The following is a 6826-nucleotide window of genomic DNA, read 5'->3' on the forward strand; positions in this document are numbered from 1 at the left end:
ACGACCCTCACCACTGGACTGCCATGGGTTGGGGGGTGAGGGGAGGCAGATGGCCAGGGATTGGGGTCCCCACTGACCAGGGATGAGGGAAGGGAATCCTGGGAGAGAGGCATGAGAAATCGAGGAAATGGTCATTGGGAGAGCAAACAGGTGAGCAAGCTGGGTAGGTTGGAGGGCGGTTGAGCCATCTGGGATGAGCAGGCCTCCGCTCCGGGAAAAAAAATCAGCTTTCTTTGCTGCCGCCGGGTGGAAAGATGGAGAATTATCCATCCCCACTAGGGCCTTCACTTCTGATATTAAGCTGGGGCAGAGAATATCATCATCAATCGTATTTATTGAGCGCTTACTGTGTGCAGAGCACTGTACTAAGCGCTTGGGAAGTACAAGTTGGCAACATATAGAGACAGTCCCTACCCAACAGTGGGCTCACAGTCTAAAAGGGGGAAATAGACCAACGGGGCTAATTATTGTTATTAATTAGTGCGGCCTAGGGGATAGAGCCTGGGCCTGGGATTTAAAAGGACCTCGGTTCTAATCCCGGCTCTGCCACTTGTCTGCTGGGTGATCTTGGGCAAATCCCTTTCACTTCTCTGTGCCTCAGTTACCACATCTGTAAAATGGGGATTAATCAATCAATCAATCGTATTTATTGAGTGCTTACTGTGTGCAAAGCACTGTACCAAGCTCTTGGGAAGTTCAAGTTGGCAACATATAGAGACGGTCCCTACCCAACAGTGGACTCACAGTCTAGAAGGGGGAGACAGAGAACGAAACCAAATGTTAAGATTAAGACTGTGAGCCCCATGAGGGATATGAGCCATATCCAACCTAATTAGCTTGTATATACCCCAGCACTTAGTACAGTGCCTGTCACTCAGTACGTGCTTAACAAATATATAGCTTTAATATATAGCTTTAATAATAATAATATATAGCTTTAATTCTATTTGTTCTGACGATTTTGACACCTGTCTACATGTTTTGTTTTGTTGTCTGTCTCCCCCTTCTAGACTGTGAGCCCGTTGTTGGGTAGGAACCGTCTCTATATGTTGCCGACTTGTACTTCTCAAGCGCTTAGTACAGTGCTCTGCACACAGCAAGCGCTCAATAAATACGATTGAATGAATGAATGAACGAATATAAAAAAAAATGATAGAGCTGGGATTGAACCTCAGGGACCCTTAAGAACTTCTCTCTCTTCAAGACACCGAGACAAACCCAAAATTCCTTAAATTCCAATTCCACTACCAAACCATCCTTTGCTTGGGAGAGCTGCCTGTTAACCCAGGAGCTGGGGAAGAGGGAAAAGAGAATAGGGGCAAGGAGCTGAAGGGACCAGGCCAAGTTCAGGGAAGCAGAAATGGTCAAGAAGTGGGGAGGAAGAGTCTGAAAGCTGAGGGAAGGTCACATGGAGCAGCAGGAGCTCAGGAATCGGAGGGGACAGTTGGATCCCAGGGTCCTCAGGATCAGTGGAGCAGCGAGGATGTGCAGGAATACAACTGATTGAAGGAGTCCCCCAACATAAGCGGATTGTCTGACAGATCCATTCTGATAGGAGCCTTTACTGTAAACTCCTGGAAAATGGGGCCAAGTGTAGGGTTTTCCCCAGATCACCATTCCAACAAAGGTCCAGACAGCTCTGATGTCACGGGCCAAGGGGACCCCCAGAGTCACCCTGCAGAAATTGAGAAAAATTAACTCCAGAGAGCTACAGGGTTGGGCTAGGGCGGCGGGGGTGGGGGGGCAGGAGGAGGGGGCCGATTGTACCCAATGTGGAGGGAAGGGGGATGAAAGGGAGAAGACTGTCCCCCTATAAGCCAGGGTGGGGTCTCCCTGGGGAATCCACCTGGACTGGAGCTCAATGGAGAAAAGAACTGACAGCGGGGCTGGGAGTGAGGTGGGCTGCTGCTGCCTGCCTGCCTGCTCAGGAAAGATAGAGAGGCTTAGCACTTCTCTGTCTTTGAGAGAGAGAGAGGCAAAGAGACAGAGAGAGATGGAGAGAGAGACACAGAGAGAGAGAGAAGGTCACAGGTGTACATAATCTGTTCTAGGAGTTTGGCTAGAAAGTTGAAGCAACAGTTGGATGAGTTGAAGACTTCAAAGGAAGCATTTTTATCCCCGAAACATAAATTGATCAGCCATGCAAATCAAAAGAAAAAAAAACTTCCCTTCCTCAGCCTGATGCTATCTATGCCCCTCCACCCCTACTTGATAGCTCGCTTGCCCCATTCTGCGACCTGAGCTACAGGACTGTGGAAGCAGGGAGGCAGCAAACACAGCATCAGGGAAACTAAGTTAAAATGGGTCAACTCTCTCTTCTCTCTCTCTCCCTCCTCACAAATCTTTTTATGCTTATCTCCCCCATTAGAGTATAAATTATTTGTGGGCAGGGAATGTCACTTCTTTATTCTACACTTCTAAAGCACTGGACCAAGTAAGCACTCAATAAATACTACTATTATTACTACTACTACTGCTTTACTACCCTCTCGGGGTCGCACCTGGAGAGTTTCCAGTACTCTACCAGTCTTGACTATGGGAAGGAGAGTCAAGCAGAGGCATACCTATTCCATTCCTAGCTTGGCCAGTAGCTAGCAAGTGGAAGGCAATCTGATACAAGTCAAGACTCACCTGTTCTGGGCAACAGCGGCATGGAAAAGAGTCGAGGGCAGAGATTCAATTTTACTGCGCAGAAGGAAGCAATGGTAAACCATTTCCATATTTTTACCAAGAGAACTCTATGGATACACTACCAGAACGATAGCAGAAGGAGGTGGGATGTTCATTCATTCATTCAATCATATTTATTGAGTGCTTACTGTGTACAGAGCACTGTACTAAGCACTTGGGAAGTACAAGTTGGCAACATATAGAAACGGTCCCTACCCAACAGTGGGCTCACAGTCTAGAAGGGGGAGACAGAGAACAAAGCAAAACATATTAACAGAATAAAATAAATAGAATAAATATGTACAAGTAAAATAAATAGAGTAATAAATACGTACAAACATATATACAGGTGCTGTGGGGAAGGGAAGGAGGTAAGGCCGGGGGGATGGAGAGGGGGAGGAGGGGGACAGGAAGGAGGGGGCTCAGTGTGGGAAGGCCTCCTGGAGGAGGTGAGCTCTCAGTAGGGCCTTGAAGGGAGGAAGAGAGCTAGTTTGGCAGATGTGGGGAGGAAAGGCATTCCAGGCCAGAGGGATGATGTGGGCCGGGGGTCGATGGCGGGACAGGCGAGAACGAGGCACGGTGAGGAGATTAGCAGCAGTGGAGCGGAGGGTGTGGGCTGGGCTGGAGAAGGAGAGAAGGGAGGTGAGGTAGGAGGGGGTGAGGTGATGGACAGCCTTGAAGCTGAAGGTGAGGAGTTCTGGGAGAGATGTGTCCATTGTATTGCTATGGGTCAGAGATGACTTGACAACATAAGACAAGACTGCTATTACTACTACTACTCTCCCTTTCTTTCTTTTTTGCCTCCCTCCCCCTGGAAACAGCACAGACAGGGGGTATTATGTTGGTAGCAAAGTTTGACCCCTTGATTCCAGAAAGTGTCCTACTCTGTGACCCCCTAGTTTCTACTATGGATCCTCTACAACAGCTGCTCCTTTCTTGATGACAGTGTGCCACGCGGGTCCATCCTTGGTGATGACTGACTCCCAGATTTAAGCTGGGATGAGGCCTTGGGAGGCTGTGCTTTTACTGTTTCCTTAGAACTCTTCCTCTGCCATCCTGGCTCTCAGTTTCCCGCTTTCAGCTCTCCCCCAGGTAGCTGCGGGGCTTTCTATCCTGCTGACACTCATTCTCCTCACAGGCTGCAGCCCAGTGTAGCTGAAGTCACCCTCAGCTGAGTGATGCCACCCTTAACTGGGTGACTTCACAGAGAGCGGGACGAAGTCATGCATCCCCGGCCTTCTCACAGGCACCTCGTGGATGCTTCTGCCAACATCAGTGGGGTCGCGATTGGCCTGCAGCAAAGCATTCTTTGCACGTAGTAAGTGCTTAATAAATGCCATCACTGTTATTATTCATTCACTCATTAATATTTATTAGCACATATGTCTATATCTGTAATTTATTTATCCTTTTATTTATTTATATTAGTGTCTGTCTCCTCCTCTCCACTGTGAGCTCGTGGTGGGCAGGGAACATGTTTGATGTTATATAATATGCTCCAAAGCACTTAGTACAGTGCTTTGCACCCAGTAAGCACTCAATATGATTATTATTAATATTATTATTATAACAGCGCTTACTGGGTGCAAAGCACTGCATTAGGTACAATATAACAAGAAACAGACAGCCTAAGAAAGCAAAGTGAGACGGGGAGCACCCGACATGGATATTGGTGAGGACACAAACGATTTGTGTAGCTGATTTTCTCTGCTGGTTACTTTTTTTTCTCAGTTGTCAATCAATCAGTCGTATTTATTGAGCACTTTCTGTGGGTCAACTAGGAAGGAGAATAGGACTAGAATTAGTTCTCCCATTCCCCCCTCTCTGCCCTGGGGAGACACAGAGGCGGGGAGGGGACCCTCTCCGACCCTCCTCCGAGCTGTAGGCTGGCTGACTGCCTCGCCACAACCTCCCTCCTTCCACCCTTCGACTTCCTTGGGCTCCGGGTGGTGTCTAGACGGGACCTGCAGTTCCCTAGCGTGGCTCAGTGGAAAGAGCCCGGGCTTTGGAGTCAGAGGTCATGGGTTCACATCCCACCTCCGCCACTTGTCAGCTGTGTGACTTTGGTCAAGTCACTTCACTTCTCTGGGCCTCAGTTCCCTCATCTGTAAAATGGGGATTAAGATCGTGAGCCCCGCATGGGACAACCTGATCACATTGTATCTACCCCAGCGCTTAGAACAGTCCTTGGCACATAGTAAGCACTTAACAAATACCAAAATTATTATTATTGTTATTATTACAAGTGAGGGGAGCTCTCTGTACCCACCTCTCGGGAATTAATTATAATAATAATATGTTTACTATATGTCAAGCACTGTTCCAAGCATTGGCTTAAATACAAGCTAATCATGTTGGACACAATACCTGTCCTACATCGGGCTCACATTCTTAATCCATACGTTACAGATGAAGGAACTGAGGCACAGGGAAGTTAAGTGACTTACCCCAGGTCACACGGCAGACACGTGACAGAACTGAGATTAGAACCCAGGCAAATGCTCTATCCAGGCCACGCTGCTTCCCTTGAGCTTCTTCGACGTGTTCTCTTCTCTTCAATCATGTGAAGCCACTCTCGTTTAAAAGGGCCAGGCCTGGGTTAGATTGAGGTGACTTGGGAAGGAGGATGCTGAGGCAAGGGGAGAGAGAGTCTTGGGTGACCCCAGGACAAGCAGCTGAGGTTCAGCCCTGGAGACCCTGCCCCGACCCCTCCCCAAATACAAACTGTGGTGAAAGGTGAAATATTGGCAAATAAAAACAAACAATTGCGGTATTTAATAAGCACTTACTATGGGCCAAGCATTGTACTCAGGTCTGGGATAGTTTGAAGTAAGACCAGATAGAATCCAGAACCTGTCCCACATGAGGCTCACAGTCTTTTACACATGAGGAAACTGAAGCAGAGAACTTATGTGATTTGTCCAAAGTCAGTGGGTAAATAGGAGAACCAGGAGTAGAACCCAGGCCCTCTGACTTCCAGCCCCTTACTCTTATCAACAGACCATATTGCTACTCTTGGGAGGGAGAGGGGAGAGAGAGCCAGTGTGCGACATCCCCCTCCCCAAAGTCTCTGTATGGGTGGACTGCCTGATTCTGGGGAATAGGAAGGGAAGGCAGGAGAGTGATAAATCCCAGAATATTGTTCTCTGCAGGGTCTCTGAAAGTTGGATCCGGTCATCTAGTTTTACAATGGACTGTCCGGTTGGCAACTCACCTGTTCTGTGTCTGGTATCACTATGGTGCCCAGTGCCTTTACATTCATTTTGTTTTCAATTTACAGCACCAAGCGTCCTACCCTGAAGTCCCTGGTACCAAGTTCTAAGGCACAACCCTAGGGGTCATATGGACCAATGGTTCTGAGCAATTGTGGGGGTTCATGGACCACCCCACCCCAGCGCCAACCTGGGAAAATGCCCTATGATTGCACAAAGTAGTCAGACTTCTGCAAAAGGGTACTAGTGACATCACATTATCCCATGCTCTTGGCATAGCCCAAGAAACATTGCACATTTCTCCTTGGATTCCCGAGTGCCATCAGGGGCCATCCTTGTGAACAGGTTGATGCTGCAGCAGGACAGATGGAGGGTAGAGTTCAGAAAGAACTTCCTTAGTGGGAAAGAAGTGGAGGGTGAAGTGGAAATTGGAGGAGGTTGTGAACTGGCCTTCCCTGGAGACCTCTCAGATGAGGAGAGAGTCCCTTCCTCTCTGGGCATAAGTTCAGGATGGCAAGCAACTCAGGAGAACCACATGGGTTGGGTATTTCTTGATCTGAGGAAACTGGAGAGTCTGTGGGGAGTGGGAGTCTGGTCTCAAGGTCTGATCTGGTCTGGTCTCTGGAGCAGAGAGCTGGGAGGCAGGTACCCTGGGTTCCATAATGGGAGTCTGCCCCACACAGACTGATTCACCCTCTCTCCTCTGGGCTTTGCCAATAGCACTGAGTCACCCTCAGCCCCAGTGGGAGCCATGGGGTGACATTCCTAAGCCAATGGCCCAAAGTCCAGTCCTGCCCAGCCCCACCCGAAGGCCACCTAGGGCAGGAGGGACTGATCCCCTACTCGTTTCCGGGCCCAGACAGAATTCTTCCTGGTTCCTCCCTGGAGGAATCCTTGGGGCGACAGGTGGCAACACCTTGTCAATGAGTCAGATCCAACTGGGG

The 6826-nt window shown here is 48.8% G+C and overlaps 1 non-coding gene across 1 annotated transcript; it reads left to right on the plus strand.

Annotated features, from left to right (window-relative positions):
- Nucleotides 1-2483: 2483 nt before the first annotated feature.
- Nucleotides 2484-2621, plus strand: LOC119935286. Its single transcript, XR_005453173.1, has one exon. It is a non-coding gene; the product is annotated as a small nucleolar RNA SNORA7 (small nucleolar RNA).
- The last annotated feature ends 4205 nt before the right edge of the window (nucleotides 2622-6826 follow it).

Source organism: Tachyglossus aculeatus, chromosome 11 (assembly GCF_015852505.1).
Source record: "Tachyglossus aculeatus isolate mTacAcu1 chromosome 11, mTacAcu1.pri, whole genome shotgun sequence".
NCBI lineage: Eukaryota > Metazoa > Chordata > Mammalia > Monotremata > Tachyglossidae > Tachyglossus > Tachyglossus aculeatus.